Genomic DNA, 7,453 nt, shown 5'->3' on the forward strand with positions numbered 1-7,453 from the left:
GCCTTTACCTCTTTTCCTGCAGGAGTTCTGGGAAAAGGAGCCCCACCTCCCAGTTCAGGCCGTGGGAGGAAATTTTTGCGGCCTCCCCTGTCCTTCCAGGACCCTGCCCCTCACAGAGAGCACTACTAGTGTGTGCACACTGGTTGGTGGGTGAGCCAACACTGGTCGTCTCTGGACCAGGTCCTGGTCTTCACTTGGAGACCCATTTCCTTGGGCCCTGTGGACTCCCATACCAGAGTGGGGCAGAGTCCCCTGAAAGAGTCTGGCTTTTTGTTCAGAGCTGGGAAGATGGCATCTGCTCCCTAGTGGCAGTGTGGGTTCTGTTTGTGCTTCCCCTCCTGGGCCACAGTTTGAGATGCTGGCCTCCTCATTTACCTCTGTGGCCTTTTCCAGGCCTTGCAGCCGGCTGGGTCAGCTGATGTCAGGAGGCTGGTGGACCCTGAGCAGGGCTGCCGATTCACCCCCAGTGGGGAACCCTTTGGCCTCCGTGTAGAGCTTTGCTTTGTCCTTCACAGGTCAGGGTGCTGCTTTTCCTTTTTAATAAATAAAGCTGAACCTGACTCACAACTCAAGGGAGGCTCTGGTGCTCAGTCACCAGCATCACCATGGTAACCACGTCATCCATGAGCACTTGAAAAGGAAGTCATCAATAGCAACCTGCCTCTTCCTTCTTACCTCACAGCAGCCCTGGGCTTCCACAGTCCTGACCCTTGGGGCTGGGTGAATGGCCCAGCTCTAGGCCTGGGCTTCCCCAAAAGCAGGCAGTTGAAAGTAGGGACCTGAGGTTCCCACTCATGCTTACCTATCTGCCTCTTGGACATCCTTCCAGAAGGACCTGAAAAAGTCTCTTTCATGCTGGGGCACTAGGGGCAGACATGAAGTCCACATTTTAAAGCCATGAATCCATGGCTTTGTCCATGATTTCTGTTGGGAGGACAAAATTGTGTGGTGGGTACAGCTGCAGAGATGATAAAACCTAGAATTAAAATGAATGTGAGGATGTTAATAATAATAATAACCGTTTATTGAGCGCCTCCACCATGAGTCAGGCAGCGTATAAGAAGCTTTATATACCTTGTCTCCCTTGCTGTAATTACTTTTCTAGAGGCAATTTTAATTAATAAATTAATTTAAATTAGTTAAATAATAATATCCAGAATTGGTTGAGTGTCAGACACTGCTAAGCACTAATGTTTATTTTCCCATGGGAAGCGCTATGATTATCCCCATTTTACAGATGGGAAAACTGAAGCTTAGAGAGGTTAAAGAATCTGTCTGAGGTCACTCAGCTACCAAAGGATAGAACTAGGGTTTGGGTTCAGTTGTGTCTGGCAGTCACCCTCATTATTTTATTATCTCCGGAGGCTTAGTCAAGGCACAAACTACATACTGAGCAGAGAGAGGCTCCAGGTTCGCCTGGTATAAGAGCTTTTCTCCAAGAGCCTTGATTGACATTTTTCCCCCAAAATGGTTCCTGGTCACCCTCATCAGGGTCAACTGGGGAGACTGAAAGAAATGCAGATTCTAGGCCCACCAACATCTATTGCATCAGATTTTTGGGTGTGGGCCCTAGGATTCTGTGTTTTAGGCAACTCTCCATGTTGAACTCTAACACTGGAGAATTTAAAGTAGACTAAGTTCCTGGAGAGCAGGGACCTCGTGTTCTCTGAGACATCCCCAGGGCCTGCGCAGGGCACGGCCCTGAGTAGAAGCTCGGAAAGCATTTGTTGGACTTGAATGAAAAATGAAACAGGCCCCATTGAGACCCCCCAAGCCTCGTCAGGGCCAGGTCCTCCCTTGGCTCTGAGAGTCCACTGGTTTCGTCCTACTCACTCCCTACTCCCACCCATCCCCCATGCCCGCACCCCCACCCTGAGCAGAGCTGCCCACTTGGCTCTGCCCACTCCGGTGACTTCCCTTGCAGCGGGAACAGCGGGATACAGCTGTTGCCAAAAAGCTCCATTTTTGGGGGTAGAAACAAACTCAGGCCCATAAGTCAGCTTTTAAGGCAGATACTACCCTAACGCCCCAGCCAAATGTCTTGGGTGGGTACCCACAGGGTACAGAGGAAAGCTTGGGAGCTCTTCCTCCGACAAGTTTTAACCGTAGAAGAGGCTTATTTATCAGAGCCAAACACCCAAGTATCAAGTAACAAGGCACTGGATCTATAAGCAATGCTATACGCATATTAGGGACTATTAAGCAGCCATTAAAAATGAAGAATTTTGAAGAATATTTAATGATGTGGTAAAGTGTTCACCAAAAACATAAGAGAAAAATACAGAATACAAAGCTATATGCACTGGAAAGATGTTTGTGAAATGTGGCAGAGAGGCCAGTGCTCCCCCAGCACCCACTCTCCCCTTCTGCTGTAGTCATAGAACCCCTACTTAGAAAAGATCCTATTTCCCAGGGGCCGTGGGGCTGAGTTCTGGTGGGTGGGGTATAAGCAGAAGTGATGCATGTGAATTCCAGGGAGTGTCCTCTGAGGAGAGGCAACTCCATCTTTGCTTCTTCCTCCCGGTGCAGCCGTCTTGGGTCCCGAGTGGGGGGACACCTGTTGAGGATGGGGACCCCCAGTTAGAAGAAGCCTACCTAGGTCCCTAATGGTCACAGAGCTTCTGTACCAGCCTGGGCTCCTTCCCTTTGGATGTCATTTACTAGAGAGAGAAATGAACATGTTTAAGCCACTGTAAATTTGGGTTTTCTGTCATTTGTAGCTGAAACAATTACAATCAATATAAGGTATGTTGTTAAGTAAACAAAATATGCAGGTTCAAAATAATATGAATTGTATGATTCCAATTTTATTTTCAAATGTGTGTTTACATATATTTACATATGTACGTAGAAAAGTGGACAGGAAGGTTAAAAACTAAAATGTCAGCAGAGGTTATTTCAGGATGGTGAAGCTACAAGCATTTCACATGTACTTTTGTTTGCTTATCTGTATTTTGTACCGATCCACAACAGAAGTAGTACTTTTAGGATAAGGAAAAATAATAAAAGGTATAAATGACCCAATGTATGATCCATATGGGTCCAAATCCTAAAAAATATACCTTATTCATGATTACATGGAAAAAAGACTGAAAAGAAGTGTACTAATATTAAGTAAATATTAATATTCAAGGGCATGGGAAACTGTTCAAAATATAGTGTTGAGGGAAAAACGTTATTAAACAGTATAATTCTAGAGTTTTTTTTTTTTGTAAAAAGAATAAAGTGAACCTAAATGAATACAATGTTATGTGCCAATTATATCTCAGTTAAAAAAAAAAAGATACAAATACATGCTAGAAAAAAGACCAGGAGAAGATAAGCCAATATATAATGGTCTGATTCCAAAGTAGAGATTTTGGTGATTCTTATTTTTCTCTTTACACTGTTTGGCATTTTTGAATTTTTTTGCAATAAACCTGTATGAATCTTATTTATTTAGAGAAATTTAAACAATCCAGAAAAGAATGTTACAAAGAGCAATAACACACGCACATCCTCACTGCCCAGAGTTAAAATGATTAATATTTTGTTATACTTCATTCCTGTCTTTATTTTTAAGAAACAAAAAGGAACAGTAAAGTCCTCTTTATGTATGTCTGTCATGATCATTAAAAACACTTAAATTAGAGACAACTTGCTCTGTCTGGGACGGCCAGGGTGGGGCTGAGGGAGGGCAGGAGGGAAGCACTCAGGCCTGTTAACTTCCTTCCACCTTCAACCAAGGGTTTGGCTCCAAATGCCTATTTCCAGGACAGAGGCGGCCTGGGTACAAGGGTGCCAGATTGGCCTGGCGCTTCCCCTGGAACATACAGTGGCAGGCAGGGCCGAAGGAGGAGGGTCCCAGCCGAGCACTTCCCTCCTGAGGTCAGTTGGTGCCCAGCTAGTGTTTACAAAGAGGGTGCGGCCCCAGTCGCCCAGCTCTGAGGCCTTTGCTCTCAGGGGGAGCTGGCCCACAGCAGGCCACAAGCAAAGGGTGGCAAAACCGCTGTCTCCTGAGAAGCTCAGAGGCTGGGAGGATGCTGGGAAATGAGGGCCTGCAGCTAGGTGCTTATGTGGTCAGTGGAGGTAAGGAGGTCCAGGAGGAGGAGGAATAAAGGGAAGAGGCAGGGGCACTCCCATTTACTAGACCTTCTGTGGGTATAGTTATTACCTCCATGTTATAGAAGAGGAAACTGAGGCTCAGAAGTGTTGGGTCACTTGCCCCAGCTCTCACAGCTCCTATCAGTCTGGACTGAGACTCAGATGACCCCAAGGCTCATGCTCCTGCAGCCACACCAGGCTACGGCATGGGGCTGTTAGGAGGGAGCCATTCTGCATGACTCAGAGCCTGGAGCAAGGCTTGGGGTCATTGGGAGGTTGATTTCCAGGAGGTGGTGGGATCTGGAGATGAGGTTTCTGAGGCAGCCTGTCCTTACTCAGTGTGAGTCCACAAGGGCATCAGCCACCGTCTGGCTCGGAGGCTCAGAGAGGCTGGTCGAGTCTGAACGGATTTTGGAGAAGGAGTTTCCCAGTGTCCTTTCTTCTTGACTTTACGGAGAGTAAAAGCCTCCAGGCCCATAGCCAGCTCTGCAGGAAAACATCAGAGCATCTCCCCAGAACTGGGAGGGGGATGAGAGTGGAGCCACCCAGCCCTTCCCACTCACCTGCCAAACGAACATCCCTTCACTGTCCTCTCCTGGGCCAAGGTGGGGTTCAGGCCGGTGTGTCCACACGCGTCTGTGTGTATGGGGTCACCCCCCGCCAGGCAGCAGTAGCCACCTCCTGGTGGACCACCATTTTCAAGCCTGCAACATCTGGCAAACATCACGAAGGTGCAACAGGCCTGGAGGCCCAGGCTGAGTCATGGATGAGCTCTGTGAGCGATCCATTTCCCAGTGGGCCGCCTACTTCCTTGACTCAAATGCCAGGACCAGTGCCCTCTTGATGCCAGAGCCATGGGCCGAGAGAGACACATTAACTCCTCCTTGGGAGGCTGAAGTCTTCTATCAGGTGGAGTTGGTCGAAATGTTGGCTCTGCTGAATTCTGGCTATGGGATCTTGGCAGTTCCTTAACCTCTCTGAGGCTCAATGCCTTTATCAAATGGAGAAGTTTCTGTTGATGATGATGATGACAACAGACACATACCTCCTCTTCTAGTGGCTGGAGGATTAAACCCGAGAGGACACAGGAAGTGTCTATGTGTTTCACACAGAGCCTGGCATATAGCAAACACCCAGTGGAGGCACCTGATGCTTGCATCGTCCTCCGCCTCTCCCACCCCCCAGCCCTTTGTTGGCATCCGGCCTTTACCTGGAAGCGGCAGGGGAGGGACAAAACCTCCATCCCCTTCTCAGGCATTGAATATTCCCCTGCTAGGACCGTGGCAGCTGGAGTGTCCGAGGACCAGCTGGAGGAAGAATTGTGACTGAGTCTGAGGTGTCAGGGAAATGGGTGCCAGTCCTCCAAGGGGGGAGACCAGCAGGCGGCCCCTGGATGCAGAACCCCAGATGCTGCTGCTTTCCGGCTTGACTGCTCCAAACAGGGCCCCACCTTATCTCTTCTGCCCCTGCTCTCTGAAGACCCTCACAGACAGGTCACCAATTCCTCTATTGCTGCCCAGGTTATTATTATTATTAACAACAGTTATGACTGCTACTCCCAGTCACTGACCACTGGCTCTGTGCCAGGCATGGCACTAGGCGTAATTTCGTTGTCATGACGACCCAAGAGGGGGTACTCTATTTCCCGCAAAATATGGAGGAGGGCACTGAGGTCCAGAGGGATTAGGTGACTTGGCCACACGGGGAGGAAGTGGCCCAGCTGAGATCGTATTGAGGCTGGGAGAACATGAGGGGCAGAATGGATCTCGCTGGGCAGGAAGACATCCTGTAGACTCAGACCTGCCAGTTGCCAGGGCTCTTGGTCTGGGGTCCGTGAGGTCCTGCTGGAGGCCGCTCCATTCTGTTCATGGTCACCTTAACTGGCACCCAAGGGGCACCCTAGAGGCCTGGCTGTAGGATGGAGCTTCTGCCCACCCTCATGCTTGGGAGTTTCCTGTCTGCTATGGTCTGAATGTTTGTGTCTCCTCCAAGTTCATATGTCGAAATCCTATGCCCGCTGTGATGGTTTTAGGAGTGGGGCTTTTGGGAGTTGCTCATGAGGATGGAGCCTCATGAATGGGATTAGCGTTCTTGGAAGAGACCCCACAGAGCTCCCTGGCCCCTTCTGGAAGAGGGCTCTCACCTGAATCCGACCATGCTGGCACCCTGATCTGGGATGTCCGGCTTCCAGAACGGAAAGAAATAAACTCCTGTTTTTTTTTTTTTTAAAAGTTTTTTTTTTGTTTTTTATTTATTTTTTTTTTTAAAGAAGATGTTGGGGGTAGGAGTTTATTAATTTATTTATTTTTGCTGTGTTGGGTCTTCGTTTCTGTGCGAGGGCTTTCTCTAGTTGTGGCAAGTGGGGGCCACTCTTCATCGCGGTGCGCAGCCCTCTCACTATCCCGGACGGCCTCTCTTGTTGCGGAGCACAGGCTCCAGACGCGCAGGCTCAGTACTTGTGGCTCACGGGCCCAGTTGCTCCGCGGCATGTGGGATCTTCCCAGACCAGGGCTCGAACCCGTGTCCCCTGCGTTAGCAGGCAGATTCTCAACCACTGCACCACCAGGGAAGCCCCACTCCTGTTTTTTATTAGCCACCCAGTTTATGGTATTTTGTGATAGCGGCTCGAACAGACTAAGACATCACCGCTCTGCCCAGGGAGATCCTGACCACCCTGGTTGGGTCCAGTAGACCCTAACTGACGGAGCTGGCCACACTCTTTGTACTTGACTCTGACTGCCTGCTGGTCTTTGCCAGTCTTCTCCTTCACTACTGTGACTGTGTTTCTCTCTGGTCTTAACTTCTTCCCCATCGGCACTGACCTCACAGGTCTGGGGTCTCACCATGCCTTTCCCCCAGGCCCGCCTAAGTTATAAAACCAGAGAAGATGCCGTCAAATTACAAAGGTCTCCCAGCAAGCATCTGGTTAAGAACCTGAGGTCAAATCCCGCTCTGTCACTCCAAGCAAGCCATTTCACCTCTCTAAGCCTTAATTCACTTATCTATAAAATGGGGCTAGCAATGATGCATCCTACAGAGCCCTTGTGAAGAGAAAATGAGCTAATATATGTGCTCAGCACATGGTGAGTGTCCTATAGATGGTAACTTCAAAAGGCGTGGGAAGAAAGGATTGGAGTTGCTGCTGAAGCACCTCTGGACCTTCAAGGTCCTGGCTGACCAGGGTCCATTCACTGGTCATTTTCCCGGAGGTCTAATTTTCCCACATTCCAGTTGGCTGAGTAATGAGGCTGCCCTTTCCCCGGTCTGTACGAGTGGAGTTCTCATGGCTGAAAGAAGAAAGTGTGTTGCCTGGAACTGGCACGTGCCCTGTTTTGGGCACCACTGATGGCAGTCTGGATGGCTGAGCGAT

Source organism: Stenella coeruleoalba (assembly GCF_951394435.1).
Source record: "Stenella coeruleoalba genome assembly, chromosome: 8".
NCBI lineage: Eukaryota > Metazoa > Chordata > Mammalia > Artiodactyla > Delphinidae > Stenella > Stenella coeruleoalba.